Source organism: Musca domestica, unplaced genomic scaffold (genome assembly GCF_030504385.1).
Source record: "Musca domestica strain aabys unplaced genomic scaffold, Musca_domestica.polishedcontigs.V.1.1 13, whole genome shotgun sequence".
Lineage (NCBI taxonomy): Eukaryota > Metazoa > Arthropoda > Insecta > Diptera > Muscidae > Musca > Musca domestica.
In genome coordinates, this window is record NW_026712172.1 from 4,292,112 (window position 1) to 4,319,224 (window position 27,113).

General features: G+C 35.6%; 1 long non-coding RNA gene across 1 annotated transcript; it reads right to left on the reverse strand.

Moving 5' to 3' along the window:
• Nucleotides 1–1,565: 1,565 nt before the first annotated feature.
• Nucleotides 1,566–27,007, reverse strand: LOC131800815 (uncharacterized). Its single transcript, XR_009341598.1, has 3 exons — nt 26,151–27,007; nt 2,212–3,245; nt 1,566–2,151 (listed from the first exon to the last, which is right to left on the reverse strand). It is a non-coding gene; the product is annotated as an uncharacterized LOC131800815 (long non-coding RNA).
• Nucleotides 27,008–27,113: the final 106 nt, after the last annotated feature.

A 27,113-nucleotide genomic window follows, 5' to 3' on the forward strand; every position in this document is an offset into this window, starting at 1 on the left:
GCCTCTTTAAATCGTCCGCGTATAGAAGTAGGAACAAGGTCCTCAAGTCTCTGGCCGGCAGTACTTGGGGAGCTGATAAGGAAACCTTGTTGACCTCTTACAACGCGATAGGCGGGTCTGTGGTAAACTACGCGGCTTCGATTTGGTCCGCCAACGTCAGTGCTACGCAGTGGAAAAATGTTCAGTCCTGCCAGAATGCCGCCCTTAGAACCGCAACAGGGTGCCTTCTCATGACACCTGTCGATCACCTACATAAGGTCTTACCGGTGTGACATCATAACAAAATGCTGTCAATGCAATACCTGCTTGGGTGTTATAGACAAAGCCATCCGAATCACCATCTTGTGGATAGGCAACCTCCGCCCAGGTACGTTAGGAAAGACCTTCATGATCTAGAGAGAGGTACAGAGGTATAAGAGAGGGCCTCTAGATCAACAGGCCTATCAAGCGGGACTGAATAGTATTGACTAAAATGCGGTCTCAGAAGCCGTTGAAGGATGTAGAGTGAATGCTGTGCCGGGAGACCATCCCGATCCCGTCGCAGCTGAAGAACGAGAGCTGCCCCGACAAACCCGAGTAGTTTTGGCTCAATTACGATCCGGATGGTGCAGCCGCCTAAATTCCTACTGGGCCTGGATTAACAGCGACGTGCAGAACATCTGCCCAGCATGTGGCACAGGCCCACATGACACGCTGCACCTATTTCGCTGCCCAGCCAAGCCTACTCACCTAACTCCAGTCTCGTTATGGACACAACCCATACAGGTTACATCCTTTTTGAGACTGGACTTAGAGGCAGAACCTGATTGAATTGAGTCAGAAAATGGAAACCGAACGAACACAGATGTATGAGTTGCTACAACAACAACAAGATCAAAAGAGCTAAAGTGTTGCTTCGCTTGGCCGAAAGTGGTGAACTGCCGAATTTTGTCTTCTCCGATGAGAAAACATTCGTTGTTCAGCAGTTTGTAAACAAAATGATCGTATTTACTTGCCAAAGATGTCAGCTGAAAATGTGCACCTTCGTTGGCCACAAGAACTGAAGCGCCGGCCACGGCGATGGTGTGGGCCGTCATAACAGCCGATGGTCGCTCTCCGCTCGTAATATTCAACCATGGCATCAGAATAAATGTCGAATATTATCGAGAAAATATTCTGGAGGGCGTATTAAAGCCTTGGGCACGCAAATATTTGGGCCGCAGGCCTTGGAATGGTTACAAAATGAGGTTCCTCGCTTCATAAAATCTCCGAATACCAATCCATTGGACTATTGTGTCTGAGTAAGCGCTTCGCCGGGAAGGGGCCAAAATACCGCAGTACAACAATTCGGGCAGCGTGTGAAGGTTTCATGGCCTTCAAACGGCCAATGAGCAAATTTAAACTTAATGTAATAAAAATAAAAATGTAAAAATTATGGCGTTTGACTTTGTTGCAGTTATTTTATGTTTCTCTGCGGTATTTTGGCCCATTCAAATTCGGCAGTTCACCACTTTTAGTCAAGCCAAGCAACTCTTTAGCTCTATTGGGCCTATTTTCTTTCTGTTGCGGTGTAAGTTCTTGCACTTTTTGGAATTTCAAGGGCATTACCCCGAGCTCATTTTTCGATATTTGCCAAATGGAGCGATGGTACGAGAGACACAAAAGATTTATTCACATTTAAATGCTGGAGAGGAGAAAATCCCAAGAACGGCAAAATGTACACATTAAAAACAAAAATAATCAAAATTGAAAAGTTAATTTATATACTATGATTAAATTACAATATTTGTTTAATTATAAACAAATCAAATTTCTATATCTTCTTCAAGGTTTCTGCTTAAAATGTTACCCCCTCTTCCTCCGCTTCTGAGTTGGCAGGGTTGCACATCATCCCCGCATATTTCAAAAATTCAGAAAATATGTCTTTGCCGGTCATGCTGCACCACTGTAAGAACATACACTTTTGTACCTATATATTCCTTAAGCATTCAGAATGATGTCTTTGCCGGTAATGCTGAACCACAATAAGAGTATATACTTTTGAATATATCCGTTTAAAATGCATAGGATGTCAATAGTATTAGAATGGTACCCTGTTTGAGGGTCCAAAAAATTCAAGGGAAGTTTCACCTTATTGTGGGTATAGCCCAACTCCGACAGTGTATTTTAAGCCTGTAAAATGTATATACAAATATTATTACTTGTATTTTAATGGGTATTATAAAAACATACTTTCCAACAAAGTGTGACTATAATCGATTTTTTTATTCCTCTTGTATTTAGCTTACGATCTCGTCATTTGGGTAATTTTTTTTTTGTCATATGAGATATTTTAAAGTTACTTCTGGGGGAATATCCCAGACAAAAAGCAAAACTAAAACCTAGGTATTCCCTGCCTTACCCCCTGGTAAACATTACCATCGTTCTCCACTAATAAACAAACGTTGTTTTTATAAAAACAACATGGGATTCAGCCTAACTATTTTGCAACAACAAAATACTACGGTATCCCGAACAAACATGTCAACACTGTTCTATTTTTTATCAGGGTTTAAAAACTTTCCCTTCTCCTCTCCTCCACTGGGAAAATAAAACATTTATTGGAGCCTCTCTATACTCCTCCGAAAACTTTCCACTTTCCCTCAACCCAAAGGTCTCTGTTGAATTTTCGTTTCGAATTTCCAGTGCCTAGACTCATTGTGCCCTGGAACGAAGTTGTTCAAACCCGTTCCTGATGCCACTCCTGTAAAATTTTCATTATGAGATTTATAGGCAAATTACTCCACCATAAAGGTGTAAACGACAATATTTGGTAGGCCGACAAGTAAGACTGGTCCAGGAAAGTGCATTTCTTAATGGGCTGGCTTAAGGTACACCTTCCAACTCTTTTATGGCCCTCTAAATGCCATTCGGTATATCTAACAAGTAAGCACAGGCTATAGTCGTGCGGGGCCGACCATGTGATACCCTACAACACTACAATATGTTCGAAGTCCCCTTATATCCAAATCCATTTTGGATGATTTTGTTCTTGAAATAATGTCAAAAAGCCCCGCCCAGAGGTTACCCTTTTTTTTTGGCCAATATTTACGCACTCCGTAGTGTTGTTAAGTATTTAAAACAATTTCACACGAAAGTTGTGGTCCATTTTACAGCTAAATATAATCCAATTTTCATCCAAAATGCTAGACTTCTTCCTTGTCCTTAACTCTCTTCTGATGCGAAATTCCGTGTCGATTAGTTTTCAATTGTGGCCTATAGAGCGACTACAAAATTAGAAAAAATAATTTTTTTTAATCCATTTGCACCTCTAAATGTAGATCTTAAGAACAATAGACTTTAATTTTGACCCTAACCCTACCCCGTGCCAAATTTCGTGAGGATAGGACGATAATTGCGACATGCATATAAAACCCTCAATACGTAGTGTTGGGGGCGTAAAAATTTAGAGAAATTACAATCCAAAATTGTAAGTCAAATTGAAAAAATCGCATGCGATAAAAAATATGACAAAAATTGAAAAAAATCGACAAAAGATATTCACTTTTTTATTGGCATATTTTTCCGCGATTTTCTTAGATTTTATCGTTTTCTGGTAAGAGACCATTCCGAATTGATGGGAATTGTGAAAATCGGCCCAGCGGTTCTTGATTTATAAGCAGAATAAATATGATCAATTCTTTTACATATATATTGCACCTATTTTGCTATATATTCGATTTCTTTGTTATTAGCATCACTGTAATGGTCAGAAGTAATCTTTTAATGTATTTGTAATTTGGCAGGGATTGAAATATTCGCGGTTTAGTGGACATTTTCCCATTTTCTTACATAAAATTTAGGGTCTATTTTACCAGCTAATTATTGTCCGATGGCCGCCCAAATTGGTAGGTTTCTGCCCACTCCTAAACTCTAACTCCATGTAAATTTTCGATTGGTTCATAATTGTGACCTATAGAGCAGCTGCAAAATCATGAAATTTTTCTATTTTTGGTCCATTTCAACCCCTAAATATAGTGCGGAGAATGGACATACATAGGTAGATTGACTCATCCAATTAGTTCCTACAAATACCAATTTTTAGACAAATGTACGAATAAATGTGGCAAAACCCATCAAAATACCGAATATCGGGAGGTACCGTTATATGGGTGCTATACTAAAACGTGTACCTATACATATAATGTTTCGCCACCGGAGCTAGAACCCATTATGACTAACAAATTTTTAGACAAATGTGCGAATAAATGTGGTAAAAACCATCAAAATACCGAATATCGGGAGATACCGTTATATGGGTGATATACCAAATCGTTGACCTAGACATACAATGTTTCGACCCCGGAGCTAGAACCCATTGTGACCAACTAATACCAATTTTTAGACAAATCCGTAAAAAATGTGACAAAAAAATTCCGAATGTCGGGAGGTACCATTATATGGCGCTATACCAAAATGTGGACCTATACATACAATGATTCGCCACACCAAGTAGGACCCATTATGATCTACAAATACTAATTTTCAGACAAATCCATGAAAAATGTGGCAAAAATCATAAAAATAGCGAATATCGGGAGGTACAGTTATATGGTGACTATACCAAAACGTAGGCCAATATATCTCAACCAACCAATACCAACCATCCTAGACACAATACAAATCGTTCTGCTAAATGTTGACGCTCTACGTCAAATAATGTAAGCTGTATCGTGATTTACAGATAACAAAGGACATATGATTCTGGTGGCATGAATTCATCATTACGACACCCTGCTTATTAACTACAAATGCTGCTTATTAACTTCAAAATACCCAACATGCAGAATTCGCCATAAATCTGACAGATGAGATTGACCAGGTTGCAATTATAGACCAATCGATGCGGAAGTTATCATGGGGCTAGAGCTTAGGGCTGGGCAGAAGCCAATTCCAATTTTGATGATCATCGGGTAATATTTAGTGGGTAAAATAGACCATAACATTTGTGTTAAATAAAAGTCATATTTTCCATTAAACCGCGAATATTTTTAATCCCGATGAAATCACAAATACACGAACAGGTCAATTCTGCCGTTCCGATACTAAATATATCGCACATATATAGCGAAATATATACAACTAGCTGGCCCGGTCCGCGTTGCCGGCCCGTAGTTTTTGTCTATTATGCATATATTCCCAAGCATAATTATTCACAGATATGACTGATATAAGTGTTCACGTACAGGTCGATTTAAAGTGTTTTAAAATACCTGTACCCATTTTTAACCAGTGGGCTTCAATATTTAAACCGTGGGCTTCAACTGTGTGGATGTGCTATACAAATCTATTAAAAAGTATATATCAATCTTATCGCCATATAAGTGATCAAATTAATTTTTAGTATGGTAAAAATCGTAGCAAAATCTTCCAGTCAAATGAGCAGTAATTTGGAATTTGCTGTATTTTGTATACTACATAATTGAGGGCTGAATGATTTAAGAATAGCCAAAGTTAATTACTTTTTTAAACCCATTAGCAACTTAGATTGTGCATTAGAGTCCTCATAAGTCCCCCTAACCATGTCAGTCTGTTTGTCCGCCAAAAGGTGGACTTGAGAGGGTATTATAACATGGATAAAAATTCTAAAATTTGTAGATATGTTGAAATTTTAGTGTAAGATTTTCACCCCCCTAATACGCATTATTAGCCAAATTCTTTGAAATGTGGTTAAATTAGGAGGTACCTTCTTTATATGGGCACTACTCCGAAACATCGACCTACATTGAAAACTTTCTTCTACCCCTTATAATCCAAGATGACAAATAGAGGCCAAATCAAAAATATAGCAGAACAATATAGCATGTCATAGCATTTCGCGTGATTTAAATAAGTAAAAATAGTTTTATCCACCTCATAATTGAGGGCAGAATGATAAGATGGGAATTAATTTTATTTGCCATTTAAATTGTAAGTTGGAGACCCCTTAAAGTCCATATTTTCATCATAGGATAATTCAATGATGATTAAACAAATATTCGGTCCCGTGCTACTTTCTTATATTTGTAATTTCTTCATGTTTCCACAATTTATTTCATATGGATGCACATCCCAAATCTACGTTCCCAACCAATATTCTCTTGGGGGTTAAAAATTCAATAGAATACAAAATTTTCTTTTCTGACCACACATTAGATGTGAAAGTGGACTTGGGGATACTCCAATGTGGGGACTTTACTTAAATAAATTCCTATGTGGCAATTATCTGTATGATGGTTCCCTACCCCAGGGTGGCATAAATAAATTTTTTTAGCCAAATCAATTGATGAATGTGGTCAATACCAATATATGCCCTACTCTGAAAATTTCAAATTTTATGCGAAGAGGTTATCTACCCCCTTAGAAACAAAAATGTCAAATAAGGGCCAAAAAATGAAAAAAGTGGCCGGCCAAGACCCCAAAAATAACTTAAATCATAGATGGTTATATAAATATGAAATCGGGTTGTTCCCTTATCCATGAGTTATGATCGATATAAAGACCTGCAAAAGTGATTTTAGGTATTTTGAATGTTTGGGAAGAATTTCTGGAAGGATATAAAACCTTTTCTTACTAAAAGTCCCATTCGCTCTACTATTTTGCACCTTTTATTTCAATATTGGTATATTACTTATTATTCTCCCAAAGAATTTTGCATTTTGAGCTCTCATTGGACGGATCATTGTCACGCTTTGAAATGAGCCCCATTAAGCTTTTTCGGTCATTTTTGTTAGTTTAAACGTGTTCGCATCTTCCAGCTAACCCACGATGTAGGCCCTGGAGTTGAAAGGTAGATGTCAGTTAACATCCTATTTCGCACTTATTCAATTTTTTTAGTGAAAAATTATTCTTTATTTTGTTCACAAAAAAAAATTGACAAAAAAAAGAATAACAAATTGAAAAAGTCTTCAACTTTTTCGCTGATTTTTTACAGCAAATGTTTTAAGATCCTTCCTTACAAAGTTTGTCAATAGAATGTACTATTACTTTAAAATTCGATTCCATTGAAAATGTTTTTTTGATTTTTGCAATGAGATCTCTTTTTCATGATTTTTCAGCGATTTAGAAAAAGTAATTATCTTTTAACTTTGGTGTGACCGCGTTAAATTATTTCGATATCATCTATTCCGTTTCGCCACCACATAATTCGCTACTACACTTCCATGTAACCCGCCATCAATTTCAGTTCTCAAGAAATCAAGTCAATTAAATAAATTGGTATAAATATTCGAATTCAAAAATAAAATATAAAAAACACTACAAATGTACATTAGAAAAAAGTAAGTCAAAATGGAAAAAAAATCATGCAAAATAAAACATTACTATTGTACATTTGAAAAGTCAAAATGAAAATGTTAATATATCACATTTTTACGCGATTTTTTTGGATATTATCCTTTTCGGAGAGTAGACAACTCCGAATTTGTGTGAATCGTTAAAATTAATCCAGCGGTTCTTAAGTTATAAGCGTAGTAACTAACACAACTTACATTTATATATATAGATGTATATATACAAAGGAAAGGGATGTTGCCTAGAATTTTTATATCTCAAGAATGGCTGGACCGATGTTGCCAGAAATTTTGCAATTCATAATGCCTTCTTGGCATAAAACCATAAAATCGCATAAAAAGATGTCAATAACGATGTTAATATATATTTTGTTGTATTTTGTGATATTTTTTATTTTTTCATATTTTTTTATCGCATGTGATGTTTTCAATTTGACTTATAATATTGAAGTGTATATTTTGCAAAATTTTTTTACTTTACAACACAGGTTAGGATTATTATATACAGATTGCATTTATCGTCCGGTCATCACGAACATTTTCACATGCCTAGGGTTAGGTTTAGGCCTATTGTTTTCAAAGACGCCCGCAATATATTAAGGGGTTGAAATGGACCACCAACTAAAAATGTTCCTGATTTTCAGCCCTTATAAATGTCACAAATAAAAACCAAAGGGCACGTAATCTCGCATGAAGTTAGAGTCTAGGACAGCGGGTTGAATGGACCACTACTTTTGTGTGAAAAAATACCATCATTACTTACAGGCGATATCCGAAATACACAAAAGGCGAACTTCTGGCTTTTTATACCCTCCACCATAGTATGGAGGGTATTAAGTTTGTCATTCCATTTATAACACCTCGAAATATACATCTAAGACCCCACATAGAATATATATTCTTGATCAGCATAAAATTCTATGCCGATTTGGCAATGTCCGTCCGTCTGTGCAAATCATTCTAGCTTTCCGAAAGAAATGAAGTATGTTGATAAAATATTACTGACGCATGTATTATGTCTGCAGGAATTTTGGTATTGAAAATGAGCCATATAGGACCAGGTCTTCGTATAGCCTCCCGATATGCGGTATTTTGACGATTTTAGCGACATTATTTACCAGAATTGTTTCAAAATTGGTATTTAAAGTTCGTAACAGATACTACAGCATAAAAAAGAAAATGGGCCTTGTAGGTCTACGTCTTCGTATAGCCCCCATATAACGGTACCACCCGATATTCAGTATTTTGACGATTTTAGCGAATTTATTCGCCGGAATTGTTTCAAATTTGATATTTGAAGTTCGTAATGGATACTGCAGCCTATAATAGAAAATTGTCTATGCAGGTCCACGTCTTCGTATAGCCCCCATATAACGGTACCTCCCAATATTCGGTATTTTGATGGTTTTTGCCACATTTTTTCACTAATTTATCTAAAAATTGGTATTTGTGGGTCATAATGGGTCCTAGTTCGTGTGGCGGAACATTGTGTGTATAGGTTCACGTTTTGATAAAGTCCCCATATACCTCCCAATATTCGGTATTTTGACGATTTTTGCCACATTTTTTCACGGATTTGGCTGAAAATTGGTATTTGTTGGTCTTAATAGGTTCTAGCTCTTTTGACGAAACACTGTATGTACAGGTCCAAGGGAGGGTATTCAAAGTTCGGCCCGGCCGAACTTACAGCTGTTTTTACTTCTTTTTGGTTTCTTTTTGAATTTTAATATGATGTGAAGTTTTTTTGGGTACTCCCCAATCGACAACGGACGAAACGGTTATTTATAAATTTTATGTATTTATTGGGTAAGTGGAACTATGCGAATAATATCATTTCAGAAGAGGATAAGCTATAAAAAAATATTTTATTGTGTACGAACTTTTTTTTTAATTTGATTAACTTTGTTGGATTGTATCGGTTTGTTTAGAACTGAAATTGCAGGCGGGTTACATTGAACTGTAGTACCGAATTATGTGGTGGTAAAACTGAATAGATGATGTCGAAATAATTTAATGCGGTCACGCCAAAGTTAAAAGATAATTACTTTTTCAAAATCACTAAAAGATAAAAAAGAGATAGTCTTGAAAAAATTGCAGGATTGCAAAAATTCTAAAATCGGAAAAAAATCGAGGAAAATTTTTCAATGGAATCGAATTTCTATTGACAAACTTTGTAAGGACCTTTAAAGATTTGCTTTAAAGATCAGCTATCTTTGTGTACAATTTCGGTAAGAAAAGATGATTTATTCTAATAAAAATTAAATTTTTGTCTGTGAAGGTCCTCGACAATTCACATTCTTAAGAAAAGTACAATAAAGACGTCGAATCAGTTTAACTAAACAAAAATATTATATTTTAATGAATTAATTTATTATTATTCAGTATTCTTACAAAAAAAAATGGCATGCCGACTGTTGGAAAATGCCATACCGACAATTGGCAAGTGGTGCCGACTACTGGCAAAAAAGCATTATTTTAATAAAACAACAAATTTATGAAATTTAATAAAAAGTTATTAAAACTTTATTATTGCAAAAACTATACAACATTTCGAATCTGAAGAAATTAACTTTGTAATAATTGAAAAGTTCAACTCAGAATGGTGAGCGATTAAAAACGCGAAAATCCTAAAAGTGCCGACTACTGGTACACTTACCCTATATAACAAGTAAAAAACATTAAGTTCGGCCGGGGAAAACTTTTAATACCCTCCCCCTGGACCTGTACATACAGTGTTTCGCCAAAAGAGCTAGAACCCATTAAGACCAACAAATACCAATTTTCAGCCAAATTCGTGAAAAATGTGGCAAAAATCATCAAAATACCGAATATTGGGATGTACCGCTATATGGGGAACCTGGAAAACGTGAACCTGGAACCCATTATGACCAACAAATACCATTTTTTAGACAAATCCGTAAAAAATATGTGGCAAAAAAGTTAAAATGCCGAATATCGGGAGATACCTTTATATGGGGGCTATACCAAAACGTGGACTTATACATGCAATGTTTTGCCACACGCACAGGGACCCGTTATGACCTACAAATACCAATTTTCAGACAAGTCCGTGAAAAATTGTGGCATAAATCATCAAAATACCAAAATCATCGGGAGGTACCGTTATATGGGGACTATACCAGAACGTGGACCGATATATCTCATTTTCAATACCAACCATTCTAGACACAATACAAATTGCTCTGCTAAATTTTGGCGCTCCACGTCAAATAATGTGGGCTGTATCGTAATTTAAACAAACAGACATACAGACGGACAAATCGACTTAGATTTTTATGCTGATTATGGATATATATATATATATATATATATATATATATATATATATATATATATATATATATATATATATATATTTATATATATATATATATATATATTATGGGGTCTATGACGATCATATAGGGATGTTACAAACGGAACGAAAAAGTTAATATACCCTCCTTTCCATCCTTCCATGGTGGAGGATATAATAAGCAAAAACTACGGGCCGGCAACGCGGACCGGGCCAGCTAGTCTATATATATATATATATATATATAAATATATATATATATATATATATATATATATATATATATATATATATATATATATATATATATATATATATATATATATATATATATATATATATATATATATATATATATATATATATATATATATATATATATATATATATATATATATATATATAAAATAAAGTTGTGTTAGTTACTACGCTCATAACTTATGAACCGCTGGACTGATTTTAACGATTCGTACAAATTCGGAATTGTCTCTTGGCCGAAAAGGATAAAATCCAAAAAAATCGCATAGAAATTCGAAATTTGAACATTTTCATTTTGACTTTTGAAATGTACAATCGTAATGTTTAATTTAGCATGATTTTTTTCCATTTTGACTTACTTTTTTCGAATGTACATTTGTAGTGTTTTCATACCCTCCACCATACTTTTGTAACTCCTCGAAATACTCATGTCAGACCCAACAAAGTATATATATTCTTGATCAGCGTAAAATTCTAAGTCGATCTAGCGATGTCCGTCTGTCTGTTATAATCACGCTATCTTTCCAACGAATTGAGATAGAAGGCTAAAATTTTGCACACGTGTTTATTTTTCTAGTTAAGTTCGTAAATGGTCCATGTAGGTCCACGTTTTCATATAGCCCCCATATAACGGTACCTCCCGATATTCGGTATTTTGATGATTTTAGCGACATTATTCACCGAAATTGTTTCAACTTTGGTATTTGAAGTTCGAAGTGGATATTACAGCCTATGACAGGAAATTATCTGGGCAGGTCCACGTCTCCGTATAGCCCCCATATAACGGTACCTCCCAAAATTCGGTATTTTGATGATTTTAGCGTCATTATTCACCAGAATTGTTTTAAATTACGTATTTAGAGTTCGTAATGGGAACTACAGTCTGTGACAGAAAAATGTCTATGCAGGTCCAGGTCTTCGTATAGCCCCCATATAACGGTACCTCCCTATATTCGGTATTTTGACGAGTTTAGGTACAATACCCACCGAAATGGTTTGAGATATCGTATTGGACGTTAGTAATGGATACTATAGCCTGTGACAGAAAATTGTCTATGCTGGTCCAGGTCTTCGCACTGCTCCGATGTAACAGTACCTCCCTATATACGATATTTTGATGATTTTAGCTACATTATTCACCGTTTATTTTAAGTTTCGAATTTGAATATGGTAATGGCTAATGACAAACAATGCCTATATAGGTTCACGTCATATAGACCCCAATATAACGGCTATATTCGGCATTTTTTAAGGATTTTATTTTTTTTTTTTAATTTCCAAATTCGTTCTAAATTGTGGAGGGTATTCAAAGTTCGACCCGGCCGAACTTACTGCTTTTTAACTTGTTTATATTTTATTTCTGTATTCGAATATTAATACCAATTTATTTAAATGACGTGATTTCTTGAGAACTGAAATTAAAGGAGAGTTACATTGAAATGTAGTACCGAATTATGTGGTGGCGAAACGGAATAGGTAATATCGAAATAACATAAAAGATAATTACTTTTCAAAATCGCTAAAAAATCACAAAAAAGAGATCTCATTGCAAAAATTATGAAATCGGGAAAAAAAATAGAGAAAAATCGAAAATTTAATGGAATCGAATTTTAAAGTAATAGTACATTCTATTGACAAACTTTATAAAGATCTTTAAACTTTTGTTGTAAAAACTCTTCGAACAAGTTGAATGGCTTGCCGTATTTTTATAATTCATACAATTTTGGAATGGTACCCTGGTAAAAAATCGTAGTAAAATATGTCAATAAAAATGTTAATGACAAATCTTTCTGGTGTGATTTTTTTTCAATTTGACATACTATATTGATATATATTGATTTTTTTATATTGGATTCTGAATGAATAACATTAAAAATTAAATCAGTGACCTACGTGGACCTACTTCTTTCATATGACAATAATCCCTCCTATGAGAACTCAAAATGCAAGATACCTTAAATCGCCTTTGCAGGTCATGATATATTACCCCCGGATAAGGGTACAACCCGATTTCAAGTATAGTTTACATTTTAACCATATTTTGCATATTCATTTTAGCATAGGCATTGTTTGTCACAAGCCACTACCATATTCAAATTGGAAACTTGAAATAAGCGGTGAATAATGTAGCTAAAATCATCAAAATATTGTATATAGGGAGGTACCGTTATATCGGAGCTGTGCGAAGTCCTGGAACATCACAGACAATTTTCTGTCACAGGCTGTAGCATCCATTACGAACTTCAAATACGACATCTCAAAACATTTCGGTGGGTATAGTACCTAAAATTGTCAAAATACCGAATATAGGGAGGTACCGTTATATGGGGGCTATACGAAGACATGGACCTGCATAAAAAATTTTTTGTCGTAGGCTGTAGTATCCATTACGAACTTCAACTACCAAATTTGAAATAATTCCGGTAAATAATGTCGCTAAAATCATCAACATACCGAATATCAGGAGGTGCAGTTATATGGGGGCTATATGAAAACGTGGACCTACATAGCCCATTTACGAACTTAACCTGCCTACTGGAAAAATAAACATGTGTGCAAAATTTTAGTTTTCTATCTCAATTCGTTGGAAAGATAGCGTGATTACAACAGACGGACAGACAGACAGACGGACATCGCTGAATCGACTTAGAATTTTACGCTGATCAAGAATATATATACTTTGTTGGGTCTGACATGAGTACTTCGAGGAGTTACAAACGGAATGACAAAGTTAATATGCCATCCATTGTATGGTGGAGGGCATAAAAATAAATTATAAAATTATATTCTTAAGGACTGTTATATGGGGGCTATACGATATCGTGGACCTATATAGATAAATCTCAGCCAAGGGATAAAGTACTCACAAAGAACTCCTTGTGTGGAATTTCAGACAATTACATTGAAAAATGTGGCTAAAATCATCAAAATACCGAATATCGGGGGTACCGTTATATGGGGGCTATACGATATCGTGGACCGATATAGCCCATCTTCGAACTTGACCTGCCTGCAGACAAAAGAGAAATCTGGGCAAAATGTTAGCTTTCTATCTTAATTCATTTAGCTTGTAGCGTGATTACAACAGACGGACGGCTAAATCGTCTTAGAATTTTACGCTGATCAAGAATATATATAATTTTTTGGGTCTAAAATTATTATTTCGATGAGTTACAAACGGAATGACGAACTTGATATATCCTTCATACTATGTATGGTGGAGGGTATAAAAACAAGTAAGCAAAGGCTAATGGTCATCCAAAATGCTAGAATCCTCCCTCGCCTTAATTCTCTTCTTAGGCGTGTCCATTGGCTTCAATTGTGTGATCAGGAATTTTTTTTCTGTTTTTGGTTTATTTGAACCGCTAAATAGTTTGCGATCTTCTCCAAAAGCAGGAGGCCTCTCTGTATCTCCAAATTGAGACTCATGTATATGATTTGCTTGTCTACGATATCTGTCTAAATTCGTCAACGAAATCAGCATAAAACCAGTAAAGAAAGTCCTAAAGTCGGGCGGGGCCGATTTTATGGTACCCTACACCACTTTGCTAATTTAGTTGAGCTCCACTTAATTATTAAAAGTTTTTATGGGAGAATTCAACACGTTATGATTATAATTATAATTAAAAATTCAAAGGACTAAATATGCCGAAGCATTTGTATCTTTTAAATTCGGACTTGTATTGCCCATTTGGTGCGAAATTAATTTGAAATCGGATAAAAATATATATGGGAACTATATCCAAATCTGAACCGATCTCGATAAAATTTGGCGAAGATATTTCTGAGCTATATTTGATATATTTCCCTGAATATCGTTGTTACGGAGTGCATATTACGGCTGTGGGTAACAAATACAATAAATCGGATGAACAATATATATGGGAGCTATAACTATATCTGAACCGATCTTCACCAAATTTGGCATACTACCTTCAAGACTAAATTCGGTCGTATGTGCCAAAGTCCATCCCATTTGGACAAATATTAGACGTTTGGTGCACAATAAATGGTAAATCGGACGAAGTTATATATGGGAGCTATATCCAAATCTGAACCGATCTCGATAAAATTTAGCAAATGTATTTCTGAGCTGTATTTGATATATTTCCCCAAATATTGTTGTTACCGAGTGCATATTACGGCTGCGGCGGAAAAAAATAAGAAATCGGATGAACAATATATATGGGAGCTATAGCTATATCTGAACCGATTTCGATAAAATTTGACATACTTATTTTCAGGCCTAATTTGGTTGTATGTGCAAAATTCCATATTATTCGGGCTGATATTACAAGTTTGGTGCACAATAAAAGGCAAATCGGACGAAGATATATATGGGAGCTATATCTAATTTTTTACCGATTATCTCCAATTTCAATAGGGTTCGTCCCTGGGCCAAAAAAATGTTGTTTGCAAAGTTTCATCTCAATCGGATAATAAATGCGACCTGCATTTTGTTCACAAGAATACATGGACAGACGGACGGACGGACGGACAGACGGACTGACATGCATAAATCAACTCAGAAAGTGATTCTATGCAGATCATCAAAAGGAACTATGGGTCTATCTCGTTTCCTTTTGCCTGTTACAAACAAATGCACAAAGACATAATACCCTGACCACCTTGTGGTGTAGGATATAAAAACCAGAAGTTCGCCTTTTGTGTATTTCGGATATCGCCCGTAAGTAATGATGGTATTTTTCACACAAAAGTAGTGGTCAATTCTACCCGCTGTCCTAGACTCTAACTTCATGCGAGATTTCGTGCCCTTTGGTTTTTATTTGTGACTTTTATAACGGCTGAAAAATCAGGAACATTTTTTATTGTTGGTTTCATTTCATTACCCACGTGAAAACTTTCGGGAGGGCCGGACGATAATTGCAATCTGTATATAATAATCCCAAACTGTGCTGTACCTTCTTTATTTTACCATGCATGGTAGAAGAGTACAAGTAGACGCATCGACACGGCTGCTGAGACAATGAACTGTCATACCAATTTTATGACTGAAAATTTTGAATGAAAAATTATTAAAATTTGCCAAAATTTATTATTATAACAACCTCCGATTCGCACGTATAAGAAAACATATAAAAATCTACTTATTTTTGACAAAACATTTTAAAAATTTTGGCATATCAATGTTACCAACGGTTGATGCATCTACCTTGGGTGAAGCTATCTGACTACCAAATTTAATGTCAAAATGCATTGTTGTGATTGAAATCACAGAACAAAAGATTATTACTGTGCTGAGGCTAAATTTTTATGTAATTATTATTTATATGATGAAAATGGAGTAAAAAAATAAATAACCAACAATATGTAAACAAAGTTTGACATTAAATCTAAAAATTCTACACTCTGTTATTGATTAACCCATGATGAGAAACATAAGTTAAATTGACTGTGATCAGTCAATTACTAAGGTTGATACGGGTAAGTATCTAGTATGTAAAGGCACTATAACGCGGCGATTCCACTGCAACTGATTCGTTCTCATGTCGTTATTCCATTATTATTTATGAGATAACTATTTAATTTCTCACACAACATTGCCTGAGCAAACACCCTTTTTGTACATTGCCCATAAACAGGTTAAACGGAAAGCCTATCTAATAGTGTATTTACAAAACACTTCCTTTTAATTAAAAATGTATATCAAATATTTTTGATATATTAATTTTTTTTTTTTTTTTGAGTTTTGCCTCGTTAAGGCGAAGATCATATGTTTATGATTTATGTGTTTGTTTCTCTTTCGAGACGAGCTTAATGATCTGAAATTTGCAGTGAAAAGGAAAGCCAGATAGACACTATCACACACTCGCCACTATGCGACGCGTTTCGCCGTTGTTTAAGCGGTTCATCAGGCATATTTGGTATGGATGATGGCTTACAAGGGCCGTTCCATGGTAGAAAAATACAGGTAGATGCATCAACGCTTGGGAGCATTGATATGTCAAAATTTTTTAAATTTCTTTTCAAATATAAGTAGATTTTTATATGTTTTCTTATACGACACAAATCGTGGGTTGTAAAGATATGCATTTTTCAACAATTTTTACAAATTTAAATAATTTTTCATTGAACATTTTTAATTCCAAAATTGGTTTGACAGTTCATTGTCCCAGCAGCTGCGTCGATGCGTCTACCTATATTCTTCTACCGTGGGCCGTTCTCTGGAAAATAGTATATATTATACCCTCCACCAAAAAAGGTATGGAGGGTATATTAACTTTGTCATTCCGTTTGTAACTCATCGAAATAATCATTTTAGACCCAACAAAGTATATATATTCTTGATCAGCGTAAAATTCTAAGACGATTTAGCCCTGTCCGTCCGTCTGTCCGTCTGTTGTAATCACGCTACAGTCTAAACGAATTAAGATAGGAAGCTAAAATTTTGCACAGATCTCTCTTTTGTCTGCAGGCAGGTCAAGTTCGAAGATGGGCTATATCGGTCCACGATATCGTATAGCCCCCATATAACGGTACCCCCCGATATTCGGTATTTTGATGATTTTACCCACATTTTTCAACGGAATTGTCTGAAAATCCACACAAGGAGTTCCTTGTGGGTACTTTTTACCTCGACAGAGAATTATCTATATAGGTCCACAATATCGTATAGCCCCCATGTAACGGTACCCCCCGATATTCGGTATTTTGATGATTTTACCCACATTTTTCAACGGAATTGTCTGAAAATCCACACAAGGAGTTCCTTGTGGGTACTTTATACCTCGGCAGAGAATTAACTATATAGGTCCACAATATCGTGTAGCCCCCATGTAACGGTACCCCCCGATATTCGGTATTTTGATGATTTTACCCACATTTTTCAACGGAATTGTCTGAAAATCCACACAAGGAGTTCCTTGTGGGTACTTTATACCTCGGCAGAGAATTGTCCATAAAGGTCCACAATATCGTATAGCCCCCATATAACGGTACCCCCCGATATTCGGTATTTTGATGATTTTACCCACATTTTTTCAACGGAATTGTCTGAAAATCCACACAAGGAGTTCCTTGTGGGTACTTTATACCTCGGCAGAGAATTGTCCATATAGGTCCACGATATCGTATAGCCCCCATGTAACGGTACCCCCCAATATTCGGTATTTTGATGATTTTACCCACATTTTTCAACGGAATTGTCTGAAAATCCACACAAGGAGTTCCCTGTGGGTACTTTATAGCTCGGCAGAGAATTATCTATATAGGTTCACAATATCGTATAGCCCCCATGTAACGGTACCCCCCGATATTCGGTATTTTGATGATTTTACCCACATTTTTCAACGGAATTGTCTGAAAATCCACACAAGGAGTTCCTTGTGGGTACTTTATACCTCGGCAGAAAATTATCTATATAGATCCACGATATTGTATAGCCCTCATATAACGGTACCCCCGATATTCGGTATTTTGATGTTTTTAGCCATATTTTTCAACGGAATGGTCACAAGGGGTTCTTTGTACACAAGGGGTTCTTTGTGAGCACTTTACCCACCGACAGAGAATTCTCTATATAGGTTAACGATAACGTATAGCTCCCATATAACGGTACCCCGCGATATTCGGTATTTTGATGATTTTAGCCACATTTTCCAATCGTATTGCCTGAAAATCTACACATGGAGTTCCTTGTGAGTACTTTACACGCAGACATAGATTTGTCTTTATAGGTCCACAATATCGTATATCCCCCCATATATCGGCACCTTCCTATATTAGATATTTTAAAGATTTTAAAAGAATTTTTATTGAATTTTTTTTTTTGAAAATTTTCTAATTCTTTCCAAATGGTGGAGGGTATTCAAAGTTCGGCCCGGCCGAACTTACTGCTTTTTTACTTGTTTCGGAATTATTGCGAATCAGCATATGCGAATTAAACACTAGAAACTCTCCAAGTTCGACTCAAGTTCTGTTAGCAGATCTTTTCACAGCAAAGTTTGTTTTTGTATTATAAGTTTTTATTTTTAGTATTTTTCTTTATTAGATCTGAATTCGCATAAGATTACCAATTTTTCTGTCAAAATACGTTATTGTGATTAGATTTAAAAATGAAAAATTGTGTTGCATATTTATTGTAAAAAAAATAAAACAATTAATTGTATATATAATGGCCCAAGTGTAAGATCCCGCGTCCGCGTCGTTTCGAAGTACGAAACGAAACCAAATGTAGAATTACAACTCTAAATATAGCAGCCATCATTTCGCACACAAACATTTGGACATGTTTCCCAGCGTTTCGTTCGCAAACGATACAGTTCGACAACCCACAGCCGAAGTGATGGTAATGGTATTGTTTGTGTACTTCTGGCACTGAGATGTTTATGGTTTTGTTTTGTATGGAGTACAAAACGATTGAAACAAATTTAAAGTTTGTGGCTTCGTGTGAGCGGTATGTTTAGCAAATTTTATATCTGAAAACTGCTTGGTACAATGATAACAAGGTAGGTCAGATTGATTATATTTGAAACAAGTAAAAAAGCAGTAAGTTCGGCCGGGCCGAACTTTAAATACCCTCCACCATTTGGAAAGAATTAGAACATTTTCAAAAAATTAATTAGGTGCCGATATATGGGGGGATATACGATATTGTGGACCTATAAAGACAAATCTATGTCTGGGTGTAAAGTGCTCACAAGGAACTCCTTGTGTGGATTTTCAGATAATTCCATTGAAAAATGTGGCTAACATCATCAAAATACCGAATATAGGGGATTACCGTTATATGGGAGATATACGATATTGTGGACCTATATAGACAATTCCGTTTCAGGGGGTAAAGTGCTCACAAAGAACTCCGTGTGTGGATTTTCAGATAATACGATTGGAAAATGTGGCTAACATCATCAAAATACCGAATATCGGGGGGTACAGTTATATGGGGGATATACGATACCGTGGACCTATATAGACAATTCTTTTTGAGGGGATAAAATGCCCACAAGGGACTCCTTTTGTGTAATTTCAGACAATTCCATTGAAAAATGTGGTTAAAATCATCAAGATACCGAATACCGTGGGGTACCGTTATATGAGGGCTATACGATATTGTGGACCTATATAGATAATTCTCTGCCGAGGTATAAAGTACCCACAAGGAGCTACTTGTGTGGATTTTCAGACAATTCCATTGAAAAATGTGGCTAACATCATCAAAATACCGAATATCGGGGGTACCGCTATATGGGGGCTATACGATATCGTGGACCGATATAGCCCATCTTCGAACTTGGCCTGCCTGCAGACAAAAGAGAGATCTGTGCAAAATTTTAGCTTCCTATCTTAATTCGTTTAGACTGTAGCGTGATTACAACAGACGGACAGACGGAAGGACAGGGCTAAATCGTCTTAGAATTTTACGCTGATCAAGAATATATATACTTTGTTGGGTCTAAAATGATTATTTCGATGAGTTACAAACTATTTTTGGTGGAGGGTATAAAAACACTACCCTGAAGCTAGAGTTTTGTAATTTCAAATTGGCTAAGAACAAAAGAAAACATTTGTTTATACCCTCAGCCATATGGCTAGAGAGACTATATATCATTTGATACGGTCAAAACGTGCCTAGTCGAAATAACGGTTTTAGACCCTAGGTTCCTTTGAACGAAATCAGTTTCAGAACATTTGGAGACGATCTAGCGATATCCGTCTGTCCGTAGATATTTTGTCGTAATATTTTGTCATCGTAATATTTTTGTCAAACTTAGATCGGGTTAGGAGATGGACAATATCGGTCAACTCCTTGTGGTACCCCACAAAAGGTCGAAATTTTTAAAAAATATATATATTTTTTGCACAGAAAGGACAATCAGATTTTGCTCCAACTTTGCAAATCCTAACATTTGCGTCAGTGCTAGGTCAGGGGCAAAAATGGATAATATCGGTGCATTCCATCAAGTGTCAAAATATTGATTAATTATAACTCTTATAAAATATGATGTATGTGTCCGATTATTTTCTAATTGCACACATCTCAATATTTTTATTAACAATAGGTCTGCTGTCCCACAAAGGGTCAACATTTTGAAACGGAATTAACATCCGTTTCCTTTCAGACTTGGTGCATCTCAATATTTCTATTTCTTATATAGATGTTAGAGATCGGACCATTCCTTCTGGTACCTGCCTACAAAGGTTCAAAGTTTTGAATAACTAAAATATATTGGGGAAAAACTCGCGAAACTCGAATGGAATTTAGGGGTTATATCACAATATTGATCTAAAATAGTAGGACAATACAGTTTTATCATAAAATTGTACAATTTGTTACCCATTCACGTCAAAAATGTGTATTTATTTTGCAACCAAATTTGAGATAATTTTGAATTATTGTATTTTTTATTCAAGACAATGCACACACATACACAAAATTTGTATATGTGTTGACAGAATAAGGGCACCAAAAGAAAAAAATGTATTTAGGGGGTAGCTTTGTTCTACCTTCAGTAATTATGCCATGACATCCCATTATTTCTACTAACTCAAGATATGATGTGAAGATGGATATATCGGTCCTCTTTTTCAGGTACCTCCCCCACAAAGGCTCAAAACTTTCAATTTCCATGAAGCTTATAAATCGCGAAATTAACATCCGTTTCTATTCAGACATGGTACATCGGAATATTTTCATCAACACAAGAGATGGGAACATTTTTTCTGATACCTTCCATACATAGGATTCAAGCTTTTGAAAAACAAATCGCTCAAAAGGTAGCGAAATAAGCTCCAACACTCTCTTTACATTTCACACATTCAAATATTTTTGCTCACACAAGATCTGTTGTGGGTCACAATTTTCAATAATTTTATCTGTCGTAACTTGTGAAACAAATCAGCGATATCTCATATAAAGGAAAGGAAGTAGTCGATATAGTCCAAACCTGGCACGTCTCAATATTTATATCATATCATACAGGAATACAATACAATGAATAATAAAAAAAATAATAACCCAGTCAAAATATATATTTAAGTAATCGAACATATGCTGAGGGTTTACATATACTATGCTATTTTATACTATACTATTTTACTTATTTTTACCTATTTTACTTATTTTAATTGACACTTTCCTCACAATATTTATATATTGAAAAATTATTGGAACATCGCGGATTTTTCACAGTAACGATTTTCCTAATAGTATTACAATTCTTTAGTCTCCCCAAAACCTGAAAATACGAAATTTTATTATTAAATTTTTTTGACATATTCAAGTTCAAAAACCATTTTTGCTGTAACAACATGCGGATGCACACGCATTTTTGAACTTTACTTTTGGATTGCCATTTAAATTTACAGTTTTTTACACTTATCATTCAAAAGGAATTATAAAATGCGAAAAAATTGCGCGACTGTTCACTCAAATTTTAAAGTAAAATATATTTACCGGTATTATTGTACCATACAATGGGACGACGGTTTTGCTTATATCAATCAACTAGATTCGGATATATTTTCCACTTAAACGTATGCAAATGTGACGAGAAGGATCGGATATTTTACGACTCTAATCTAATAGCAAAGATCGGATGTTTCATGGCATCAGTTGAGCTCATGGAAATGTTATGAAAAAGATAGAATGTTTACCGACTTTTTTTAAACTCACGCAAATATGGTAAACAAAAATCGGAAGTTTCATAAGTTCCCCTGAAATCATGCAAAATAATATACTATCAGATTGCATTCTAGCATAAATTTCACTCGTTGTGCTAATAACCATCATGTTCGGGATTATATTACATATTTGTTGCACAATAGACATGAAATGGGATTAAATCAAAAATGGGATTTGCAAAATTGTGCCTCTATTAGACGAGAAATGTGACCAGTACAATAGTTCCCGAAATGTATAGTCATGTGTGAATCGACATAGACCGTGATTACATACATCACATATTCCTGAGATGATTGGGGATTCATATTTAAAATAAAACTTGTATTTTTGTTAAACAAATCTGTACATGACTGCAATTATTCGAAAGGAAGAAAAATGTTCCACTCATGGCCTAATGTTCCACGTCAAAATCACAAAATCTAAAAAGTGTTCATTAAAAATTGGACTTACGACTTTTGCGTGCGTGCATTTTAATAAATAAGTTTGGAAATGAAATCATAATTTTCATTATGAGGTGTCCAACGACTATAGAATTTTATTCAGACCAAGAATATTATCGTTTATGGTACCCAGCGAATATTTCGAGGTGACGCAAACTGAATGGCGAAATGAATATACACCCGCTGTCTTACAATCATATGTTTAGATTTTTTTGTTTTAAAGTCATCCACCACAGGTCTGTTCTGTTCTGATCTGGACAAGGACATTTGTGGGACTGCATCGAAATGGATTATGCCTATATTCGGTATTTTAGTTTTTTTTTTTTTTTGCCACATTTATTCACAGATTTGCCCCCATATAACGGTACCTCCCGGTATTCGGTATTTTGATGGTTTTTGCCACACTTTTGCACGGATTTGTCTGAAAATTGGTATTTGTTGGTCATAATGGGTTCCAGCTCCGGTGGCGAAACATTGCATGTATGGGTCCATGATTTGGTATAGCCCCCATATAACGGTACCTCCCGATATTTGGTATTTTGATGGTTTTTGCCACATTTTTTCACTGATTTGTCTATAAATTGGTATTTGTGGGTCATAATGGGTCCTAGTTCGTGCGGCGAAACATTGTAATTATAGGTCCACGTTTTGGTGTAGCCCCCATTTAACGATACCTGCCGATATTCGGCATTTTAATGGGTCATAATGGGTCCTAGTTCGTGCGGCGAAATATTGTAATTATAGGTCCACGTTTTGGTGTAGCCCCCATATAACGATACCTGCCGATATTCGGCATTTTAATGGTTTTTGCCACATTTCTTCTAATGTTTCTTTTACCCTAAGGTGGAGGGTATTAAAAGTTTGGCCCGGCCGAACTTAATGTTTTTTTTTTTACTTGTTTCCCTACATTTTATCTATATTTTAATTTCATTATATAATGTGTGTGATGTGATGCGATATCCAAGAATATGGCTGGATCGTATTGAAATTACTTTAAATTGATTCACATTTTCGTGGTAAACCTTGAAATCAAATGGGAATAAAAAGTGTATGAACCTTGATTTATTTTTCTCCGTCTTACCGCATTATAATTTACATTCAATTTCCAGCTAAAGTTTTGAAGATGAATTTTAACGGCATTGTTTTTGAATCAACTTAGAAAAACGTTCTACCAAAAACTGTTCAATACATCTCCACTGTTTGTCACAGAGGGGTTCAGATCAATCTTAAGTATTTTGAGGCACTCAGAATGCTAAAGTAAGAATTGTACATTCGTTAAGAGATGTTTACCGCATTGCAACCTTAAAATCTCAATACTAGATTACAACGAATACCTTCATCCATCTTGGTCTTGTCGTAATTAAGAGCATGTGCTTGTGAAATTTTACAGCTAGAAGTGTGTCCCCTTTTTTTTTTGAAATATCTAACAAGGAACCTTCAAATGTATTTGATTGATAAAGTAAAACAGTCGATTTGAATTACTCTTTGTTCACTCAAACCCTTTTTTGCAATAAAGGTCTGACAATTTTTAGTATTTTCGCGCTTTTGACCGCCGGATTACTTGTACATAGTAAAGAAATTACGCTCCGTTCAAAAAGATCTATTAGGTTTTCAAACCAGCATATTTTAAGTGGCTTGAAGGTCCCAATCCCAATTTCTCGCACCTCCAAGAAAAATTATATGTTCATGTTTATAATATCCACCACATAACATTGCAGCTGAAATATTAGGATTGATATTGGAAAAATTATAAATGACTCCTCGTTTAGATATTGCTACCACATAACGGCACCCCCGATACTTGACATTTTGCATGTATGTTCGGACTACTACCAGCTGTTCTTCGATTGAAATAAATTTGAAATAAAGTTATTTTCATACGTTTAAACGTAATTATATTCTATATCATTATATGCACAATTTACGATGCTATTTTTTATGCATTAATGCTGTTTTATAAAGAATGAATCGGTGAATCTGTAATTGTCGAGAACGCATGAGTTTAAACGTTCCGCAAATATATTAAAACAACCGTCGACAATTTTTTTTTTTTTTTTTTTGAAACATAAATTGTTTTTTTTATACCCTCCACCATGGGTAGGAGGGTATATTAACTTTGTCATTCCGTTTGTAACACCTCTAAATATTCGTCGTAGACCCCATAAAGTATATATATTCATAATCAGCATAAAATTCTAAGACGATTTAGCGATGTCCGTCTGTCTGTCTGTCTGTCTGTCCGTCTGTCTGTCTGTCCGTCTGTCTGTCTGTCTGTTGAAATCACGATAGAGCACACATTATTTGACGTAGACCTTTGAAATTTGGCACAAGTGTGTGTATTGTCCCTAGGATGGTTGGTATTGAAAATGAGATATATCGGTCCACGTTCTGGTATAGTCCCCATATAACGGTACCTCCCGATATTCGGTATTTTGATGATTTATGCCACATTTTTTCACGGATTTATCTGAAAATTGGTATTTGTAGGTCATGACGGGTCCCTGAGCGTGTGGCAAAACATTGCATGTATAGGTCCACGTTTTGGTATAGCCCCCATGTAACGGTACCTACCGATATTCGGTATTTTGATGATTTATGCCACATTTTTTCACGGATTTGTCTGAAAATTGGTATTTGTAGGTCACGACGGGTCCCTGAGCGTGTGGCAAAACATTGCATGTATAGGTCCACGTTTTGGTATAGCCCCCATATAATGGTACCTACCGATATTCGGTATTTTGATGATTTATGCCACATTTTTTCACGGATTTGTCTGAAAATTGGTATTTGTAGGTCACAACGGGTCCCTGAGCGTGTAGCAAAACATTGCATGTATAGGTCCACGTTCTGGTATAGTCCCCATATAACGGTACCTCCCGATATTCGGTATTTTGATGATTTATGCCATATTTTTTCACTGATTTGTGTAAAAGTTGGTATTTGTGGGTCATAATGGGTCCTAGGTCGTGTGGCGAAACATTGTAATTATAGGTGCACGTGTTGGTGTAGCCCCCTTTTTAACGGTACCTCCCGATATTCGCATTTTAATGTTTTTTGCCACATTTTTTCTAATGTTCTTTTACCCTAGGGTGGAGGGTATTAAAAGTTTGGCCCGGCCGAACTTAATGTTTTTTTACTTGTTTTTTTGTAAACCTACATGTTTGTATGTGTGTATGACAAAACACCCATATATGTATGCTTACATTGCATTTGAAAGATTGATGGATTTATTGGCACTCGGTTCGACGAATCTAACTCAGTCGTTTTAAGCGGATACGGATGTGAATTTTGTGCCAAGTTTACCATTTACGTAATGAAGTGAATTGTATTGATACTGCCACCTTTACTTTTTTCGAATAGCCTGCCAACCAAAGCATCGAACCACTTTTTTACAGACACGCTGGCAGGCATTGTTAACAAATCATTGGCACTACACATTCGAAACTTATATGATAAAAAATACACAGCACAAAACAACAATGGAAATAGAAACATTGCCTAATCTCGACGAATACAACACGGCAGGAGCAATAGGGGCTCCGGCCTAGTATTTGATATAGGAACAAAGTGTGACAGAATAGTAGATCCTGGTGGTAGAACAGGATTACGGTCGTCGTTGTCACTGTTTTGAAATATCCATTCGAATTGGAGGCCGTCTGTATTGTGTTGTGCATTGGCAAAGATGCGGTGTTCAACTGAATTCCTTGATGCCCGGCGGTTTGCGCATGTCCCGGACACATTCATTTGTTTGTCTGTGTGTGTGTGACGTACATTGGCTTTCTTTGTCTGGCTCGTTTGGGTGGGTGTTTCTGTGCGAGTGTAAGTGAAAGTGGAGAAACAAAAAGCTTTTCTCTCTTTGTGCCCCTGTTTGTCGATGTAACATCCTTTTGGGAGAGCAATGTGTCGCACACAACAAATCACATTTACACCCACCAACACATACACACACATATATATACGTGCATACCAGCAATTCAATAACAAACTGATGAAAAGCTAACGAGAAACTTCCGTTTGTCATACAAAATGCATGAAGAGCCAATGAGGATTGAGACCTTTCCGTGTGGCAGACGCCACACTGGTCATTCGAAAAGGGGGTGGACCGTGCGCCTGGGCACGCCTCTTATAAATTATGGAAACATGTCCTCCCCAAAATAAACTGGAGT